Here is an 8,599-nt window from a genome sequence, read left to right as displayed (position 1 = left end):
TGCCTCGGCTCCCCCTCCTGCATGGTAGCGAAGGCATCCCTCAGAGTTGTGCCTGCTCCGGGGAGAACGAGCAGTGCATGTGGGCGCCGTGGGAAGGGCAGGCGACCATGTGGGGGCACAAGTGGGAGGGTGGGGGCCGAGCCTCAGCGTCCTAAGGCCAGGGTCAGGGAGAGGGGCAGTCGAGGCACCAGGGCTCCCAGGCCATCAGGGTGTCACCACGGGCCCACGAAAGACGCGGAGACCTGCTATGAGCCATCCACCACCTGGACCCCCCAAAATGTCACCACCACTAAAGGCAGCAAAACGAAGTCTGAAGGACTATTCTGGAAGGAAGGAAGGAAGGAAGGAAGGAAGGAAGGAAGGAAGGAAAGAAGGAAGGAAGGAGAAGAGACATGAGCAGTAACATGGTTCGTGGGATCTTTGATTTAAACATTTAAATAGTTTAAAATATTTAAAATATCTTAAATTTTAAAAAAATAAAATATCTTAAATTATTTAGAGCAATTCCTACAAAGGAGATTACAGACATAACGGCAAAACTTTGAACACCGCTGGATCACAAATAAAAGTATCATTTTGAATTTCCTACATGTGATATTTTCATTGTGGTCGTATAGATGTTCACCTTTGTTCTCAGGATACACAGTATTTCCAAGCGTCACGGGATGCCTGGGTGGCTCAGTGGTTGAGCATCTGCCTTTGGCTCAGGGCGTGATCCCAAGGTCCTGGGATCAAGTCCCACATCGGGCTCCCTCTGGGGAGCCTGCTTCTCCCTCTGCCTGTGTCTCTGCCTCTCTCTGTGTGTCTCTCACGAATAAATAAAATCTTTTTTTTTTTTTTTTTTTTAACCAAACAGCAGCTTTTACTGAGCTCCAGGTAGGGCTGGCCTGGCACAGCTAGTGCAGCTAGTGCAGCAGACTGGCCCCTCAAGGGCCAGTCTGTGGTGTGATAGGAGATGCAAAAGTGCACACATCAGAGTTGCTCTTCATTGCTCAGCTGGGTGGCTCAGATGGGAGCAAACACCAGGGTTCTCTGGAGACCAGAACCAGCCAGTGTGGCCCCTCGGCCTATCCTCAAGGCCCAGCTGGGTCAGCCCCCAGGCCCTGAGGCAGCGCCGGCGTCCTGGGCGTGTGGAGTACTGCTGTCCCCACTGCTCCACGGGAGAAAGATGACCAGTAGCACAATCAGGATGATGAGCAGGCCAACGCCCACCACCAGCCCCAAGTAGATCCGGCAACGGACACTCTCCCAGCTCTTCTTCTGAGCCAGGTTTTTGGTTGTCTTGCTGAAGGCTGAGCTCATGTGCAGCAGTTGGTCTGAATGCAGCTCCAGCTCGGCCAGTTTCCCATCGCGCTCCAGGACCTTGTCGAAGTTGTTGAGCAAGATTTCTGTCACCTCATCCGCCTGCCACTGGCATCATTCCAACTCTTTCCCTGCCATAGCTGCAGCCACCACCTCGCCAGCCAGCAGGGTTCCTGTGTCACTGCGCAGCCGCGGTGCCAGATACCCGGGCTAAATAAAATCTTAAAAAAAAAAAAAAAAAAACCAACAAGTGTCATAATATCTGCATCTCACTCTCAAATGGCTCAGCCAGTAAAACACATGTAGAGGAGCACACGCGTGTGCACACTGGACAGATGACACACGTCAAAATGGCAATAGCAAATCCAGGTGGAAGTTAAGATGTTCCTGTGGGTTTGCAATTTTTCCAAATAAAAGTTGGAAGAAAAGAATGCAAATAAATAGATGACATTTCTGGGGAGAGATAAGCAGGAAGGAAGAAGCCTGTGAGGAGAAAGAGAACCTGCCTGAGTCTGTGGGGTAAGGTGACGACTTCAGGGTCAAGAGCAGTGTGTATGAGGATGACTGTTTGGGGCAGGTTTATAACCAACAACGTCAGGGCCAATACCATGGGGGAGGGGCGAGCGTGGCCCCGGCCTCACGGGCCTCACAAACCTCACAAGCCTCACAGGTCTCACCGTCCCCACGGGCCTCATGGGCCTCACGGACCTCACGGTGTTGGAAGGAAGCCAGGGCTCTGGGGCAGCGGCGGGAGATGCAAGGCAGCTGTGAACAGGACAGGAGTCCAGGGACTGGAGGCCGGAGAGCACGCCCTGGCCACCTGGGAGGAAAGCCCACAACAGGTCACACAAGCTAAGGTTGTAGACAAAGACCCCGGGCGTCCACTACTGCCTGCAAGGTCACTGAATTGAATCATCAGGTAAAATGGAATCTCCAATCAGAAGTTTCTAAAAAGCACAGTTTATAGAAACAAGTATAAAAGAAAATAATTTGAGACACTGAAAGCAAAGAGCTCGAAAGATAAATCGGGAAACACCGAGTCTGTGCTGCCCACGGGGTCAAGAGCCCGCGTTCCAGAAGGGAAGCCCCACATTCACCCCACACTCGCCACCCAGCGCACCAGCACCAGAGTGTCTGCAGCCCGCACGCTCCCCCAGAGTGCCCTCGTGGAGATGTCCTAGCTCCTCCCCGGGTCTGGCAGCCCTTCCTTCCTTCCAGTCTTACTGTCTGGCCCTCACTTCCCAGATCCTGGGGGGGCTAGGGGGGCTGAAGCAGCCATCCCTCCAGGTGGGGGGAGCATGACCACGGGCCAGAACTCTCCCTCGCCTTGTCCCCTGACTGGGCTCCAGCCCCCCACTCCTCCCCCTGCCTGGTGGCTCTGACCCCCACCCTGCAAACACCAGCTCCGTGCCGGCCACCACGCAGGCCTGTCCTTCCGCGCTGCCCAGAGAGCCCGCGTGCAGGCCCTGCTCCCAGGAAGGAGCCCAGGAGGTGAGAGGGGAGGACGGACACACTGCTGTTCCTGCCGAGACTGGTTTCTGGGGACGCCACGGAAATGCTGGTGTCCCCGCCTCCCGTTGCACATGCACACGCACATGCAGATGTAAGCAAAGGTTCTGGGGGCGGATGGGGCAAGGGTGGCCCAGGGGTTGGACAGAAGCCAAGTGGAAAGCACTGGGCCAAGCTGTGGGGAGGGACGGTGTGGGAGCCGGGGGTGATGGCGGCACAGAGCCCCCACTGACCATGCTATTGGTTCAGCGCCCGAGGCACAGACCCCAACTGCGTCCTTGCTGTTGCCACAGACCTGGACTTCATCTCCCGTCAGTCACGCATCACCTGAGGGGACTCTGATAGCCTCTCGTCCTCCTTCAAACCAGACTCTTCCCTGGGGGGATCTGAAAGGGACCCCCCACCCGCTGACCAGCACCACATAGACTGTGGCCAGTCCAGATGGCACCTTCTGAGAAGTGCAGAAAGCCCCCTTCTCCTGGTCCCTGAGCCTGCAGGAGCTTGGGCAGGTGCCCCAAGGGCTCCCCAGCCAGGACGGCGGGTGCCGGTGCACCTGGGTCTTGGGTCCTGAGCCCACCCGGCCTGGGTCTCCTGCTAGAGGCTCGCAAATCTGTACCTTCTTTTTTCAAGTTAGTTTACTTTAGTGCAACGTGATTCACACACAGTGTCACGGGAGTTTCGGGGGTGCACACCTTCCCCATCAGGAGCTGCGGGCAAGACAGCCGTGTCCGTAGGTCCCAGGTGGCACTTGAGGAGAAGCCGTCCTCCTCACAACAGCCCCGTAGAGCTGGGCCTCCGACAACGCCCACCCTAACCCCTGGGCCCCAATCACTGAACCCGGCTGGGGAGCATGGGTGCTGCCTCCTGCGGGGAGAGAGGTAAGAGATGGCCGGGACTTGTGCTGGAACCTCGCAGGAACCGCTGGGGGACGATGTGTCTTGACTGCGGGGGGTGAAACCACACCCGCTGGTGCCTGACATGGGGCCTCGGAAACCAAAGGGCAGATCGGACCCAAGCAGCTCAAGCCACTCGTCATGGACCCACTTCTGCAAAATCCAACCAAAGGGGATAATCTGTGAATGATTGTGCCAGACGGAATGGCGGCTTCCAGGGCGTGCGCCCCCACCCTTCCCAGTGCAGGGAGCACCGGCGTGCCTGGGCAGCGTCTGGGCCCTGCCGCCCCTGGCCCTGAAACACCGTCTGCGGCTGTGAGGTTTACAGAGTTCGCTGGGTTCTGGGTAAGACTTTTGTGGATTTTTGCAGACCTAGTGATTGCTCCCATGAGCCAGTTTATGTTAACATGATTCCAGTTAACAAACATCCAATTTGACTCAGGGAGAGAAGCACAAAGGGCCAAGGTGGTGGGACTGTGTGCCTGTCCTCCCACTGCACACCAGCCTTGGACGCCCTCTCTGGGGCACAGGGAGCCCCTCTTCAGTGCAGGCCGGTCCTGGAGGCTCTGGTTACCTCGGAAGACCACAAGCTTGTGTGTCCCCATAGCGAGTGCCCCGAAGCTGGCAAGGCACCACAGAGAGCAGACCGGGCTCAGCGGGAGGAGGTGTTGGCCACGGTGGGTCTCGGATCCTGCGCTCCCCAGGCACAGTTAGCATGGCCTGGCCTGCAGTCCACTGTCCCCAGGACGACCAGTCCTCGGGCTTTGCAGTCATGGCATTCAGTTTGGGTTTGTGCCTGCTGGGCAGCGTGGGGGGTCCCATTATGGGAAACCCAGGGCAGCTCCAAGGACCCCGGCACACCGGGCAGGAGTGCCAGCCATAGCTCTTGCTGACCCGCCTCTGCACAGATGGGCTGAGGCCGGAGAGGGATGCAAGCAAGCCCCAGGGGCCCACTCACCCCCCCCCCAGTCCTCAGTCCTCTGAGGACCCCGCATGAGGGGCGAGCCAGCATCGTCCGGGGGGCAGACCCAGTCCCCCGCTCAGCCTGGATCGCCACGCTGAATCGCAGCAAAGGGAATGAACGTACAGAAAGACGGCAAGAACCCAAGCAACTGAAGCAAATCAGACCCAGTAGGTCGTCCTGTCCCCCTGGAAGGACACTGGGCCCTGAGGTGGCGGGCCCTCCGAGCAGAGCCTCCAGCCCTGCACCCCCTTCCAGGTGCCGTTGGGCCCCCCTTACCTTGGCTCATGCCTGCCACCTGCCCCTGCTCCTGACACCTCTGTCTCCTGGTGGTCACACGATCCCAGGAACAGCATCTGGGCGGTTGGAAAAGCATTTTCCATAATGCGACTAAAAACAGACCCAAACAGCCCTGGTGGCGCAGCGGTTTAGCGCCGCCTACAGCCCGGGGTGTGATCCTGGAGACCCGGAATCCAGTCCCACATCAGGCTCCCTGCATGGAGCCTGCTTCTCCCTCTGCCTGTGTCTCTGCCTCTCTCTTCGCTCTCTCTGAATGAATGAATGAATGAATGAATGAATGAATGAATGAATAAATAAATAAATAAATAAATAAATAAATAAATAAATCTTTAAAAAAAAAATGGCCCCAAACATGCCAAAGTCTCCACCAGAAACGCCCCTCGTCCAATCTTGGTCTCTCCGCTCTGCTGAAGACGCTCTGCGGCCTCGGCCATGTGACCATCACCACCACGCGCGGCCGGCCCCTCGCCCCACGCAGCTTCCTTCCAGCTTCCCTCCGTCGGGGCGGCGGCGGGCAACACAGGTCCCTTCCTTCCAGCGCCATCCCTCTGCCTGATGGGTCTGACAGGCCAGAGCTGACACAGAATTAACAACGGTTAGTAAGCGTGATGGTCTGATAAACTAACAGGCCGCGTTTCTGTAAGAGGATCACGGCTCCTTGACGTGCCGCCTGCTTGTTCTGGCAAATACAGGAATGCAGGCACATCCCAGGTGTTCAGGTGAGCCGGAGGGGTCACTCAACACCTGCAGGACAGTCACAGTCCGCGGCCTGGATGAATTAAACCTGACTTTTCTTTGTCTTATTTTCACAAAAAGAAAACTATGAGGCACAAGGCTTGTTTCTTACATCACTTCCCTGCGCGCCGTGTCTAGCAGACGCACTGGCGCTCACCCGACGTGCAGCGTCGTGAGCGAGCACAGTCACCCCAAGCCTCAGAAGCCCCCGCAGCCCGTCCCCGCCGCTGCTGGTGGCCCACCTCGTGGGGTGGGGTTGTGCAGGGCAGGGAAGGCAGATGCCAGGCAGAACCGGGCACCCCGCACCGCCCCGTCTCCTCCCTGGGATTTGCCACTGCCCTGGGGGAGCCGTCCTTGTCTCATGTCACCCTCGAGGCACAGACTCCGGGAAGTGAGTCCTCCAGGCTCTTCTCTTTTGCTGCCTTTTAAATTCCCAGAGGGTGGCTGCCCATAGCCGACCATGGATCACCATCGGGGCAGGACCTGAACAGAGAAGGCCACCGGGGTTCTTTGCGAGAACAGCACCCGAGATTCTGGAAATGAACACCCGGACTTTCCCTCCAGAGAATGGAGGGAAAGAGGGGAGGTCAGACACAGCCGGGCAGCCTGGGAAGGAGCCGATCCCGGCAGCGCCTCCCTCCTGAGTCCCTGCCTGCCTGAGATGCTGGCCACTGCCCCAGCTGCGGCTCCGGCAATGTTCCCATTGGGGTGACACATGTTTTCACCCAACGTGCTTTTTCACATTCTGGAATAAACACTTTGCGTCTTTGAGATGAAGCTCTTTCTCTCCCCTTCCTCTCTTTTAATAACTGTGGGCCCCTGGCAGCGGCAAGAAGTTCCCCACGGCTGAGGCAGGTAATAACAGGTGTTTCTGATGGTCCTGACACCGAGCTCAGCGTTTCTCCAGAAAGCTGGCTTGTTGGTTTAGTGGCGTTTGAGCCCCAGACTGACACTTGTGGCTCTGTCCCCCTGTGAAGGCAGGGCTGAAGTGCTCGGGGCGCGCAGCTCTGCCCAGCACTCGCCCATGCTCATCAGCACCCATGTTACCTCCGGCTCTGAGACGTGGAAACAGCAGGACTTGGCCCTCCTGCTTCCTGGCTTGGTTACCGTGGTGGTGGCCAGGCTGTCAGGACAGTGCCTGGCCTTGCCTCTGGCCCGCAGCCCTCCTGGGGGGCCTGGGTCGTCCTGGTGGAGATGCTCACCCTCTGTGCCAAGGGGAAGGCAGCACGGCCCCCTGCCCGGCCCTGCCGAGGTGGACATGAGCCAGCAGGTACTGGGAAGGGAAAGGGCAGGCAGGGGACTTGGCCCCCCACCCCCTGAGATCAGGGTGGCGCGGCATCCACGTACATGATGGCAACACGGGCGGCGGGGAACCAGGCCCCCCAGAGAAGGAGCACACAGCCCCTGCACCCGAAGACTTGGGGGCTCCACGGGGAGCACTGTGCACACTGCGCACCTGGCCTTTCTCAGCCAAGTAGTTTTTTGCCTCTGGGGGCGCAGGGGGCAGCAGAGGGTGCCAGAGAGCAGAGGGAGGGTTCCATCTGGGCCCCCAGCCCCTAGCACAGCAGGCCTAGAGGGAAAGTGCCCAATACTCAGAAAATGCCATTCCTCATGTTTCTATCCCACTTTGTCTCTGATAGCAGGCAAACAAGAATGCCCCCAAAGGGTCATGGAGTTCAGTGAAAATCCTACAAGCTTTTCCAGAACAAATAACAGACACTGACCCCTGGCCCCTCTTTGCATGAGAATTAACATCAGCAAGCCCTGCCTCACTAGCAGCAACTGGGCTTCATAAATGCCAGCTTCTGATTTAAAACTCGGAATTTTTTTTTCTTCTTAAGAAGCCAGAAGAAAAGGGGGCACTCGGAGCTCATCTGCATTACAGATCAGGCCTCTTGGAGAAAATCAACCATCCATAATTCATTACGTGTTCCTGCAGGGGCTGCAGACGGCCTGAGCCTAGCAACAGAGTCCTGGCAACGCGGCGCAGCCAATCCGCGGGGGCCTGGGCTCCGCCGCCGGGAGGGGCTGCCGACAGCCCGGCCGCTCGGGCATCTGCACAGGCCTTTTCATGAGCGATTCCGTGGGTGGGCCGGGCTCGCCCGAGGAGGGATGGCAGCCTGAGAAGCTGATCCGGAGGCCAGGGCCAGGCCGGCTCTCGAGAGCCGCGGAGCCCCGTCCCGCCCCCCAGGACCCGGCCGGCAGGGGCCTCCAGGGGCGGTGGGAACCTGGAGGGCTCCGTCCAGAAGCGTCCCCCATGCGCCCCAGGCGCCGGCAGCCTCCCCATCACACCAACAGCCCCTCAGTCCTCACATTTTATCAAGCCGGGGCACAAAGCGGTGCCCCATGGACCCCCAGCTCTGCCACCACAGAGGACACACAGGCGAGGGGCCCCAGAACCCCCTGGACCCCCTGGAAGCACCCCCACACCTCCCGGAAGGGCCCCCCCAAGCCTCCCATGGAGCCCTCACCCCAAGGCCCTCACACCCCCCAGCACCCCCTCCCACGCCACCCTGGATGCCACTGACTTCCATGAATAGAAAAGGTGGAGCCTTGCTTTTGAAATAATGGGTTCGGGGTTCATTTTGTCTTTAGAAAGCCTCCTTCCGGCAGCCTTCCAATCTTGGGCCTCCTCTGCTAAGCTGCCCCCCCAGCCCCGCCCCCCCCCACCCTGTGCCCCAGGAAGAGCACTGTCTGAGCCTCCAGCCTCCACCCCATGAAGCACGCACCCACGAGCAGTTTAGGCCGGGCTTCCGGGTGCCACTCTGCCCACACTCACCTGGCCTATCCTGTCTGCGGTTCTGAATTCCGCTGTAGCACATGCAGTGACACACAGGAACACATGGGAACATGCAGTGACACACAAGAACACACGGTGACACATGGGAACACACGGTGA

At 58.5% G+C, this 8,599-nt stretch overlaps 1 pseudogene; it reads right to left on the bottom strand.

Annotated features, from left to right (window-relative positions):
- Positions 1-574: 574 nt before the first annotated feature.
- Positions 575-1,440, bottom strand: LOC112661660 (vesicle-associated membrane protein 5-like; annotated as a pseudogene).
- Positions 1,441-8,599: the final 7,159 nt, after the last annotated feature.

Source organism: Canis lupus, chromosome 16, assembly GCF_003254725.2.
Source record: "Canis lupus dingo isolate Sandy chromosome 16, ASM325472v2, whole genome shotgun sequence".
Lineage (NCBI taxonomy): Eukaryota > Metazoa > Chordata > Mammalia > Carnivora > Canidae > Canis > Canis lupus.
The sequence above is the reverse complement of the archived record's forward strand: the minus strand, read 5'-3'. Positions and strand labels throughout refer to the sequence as shown.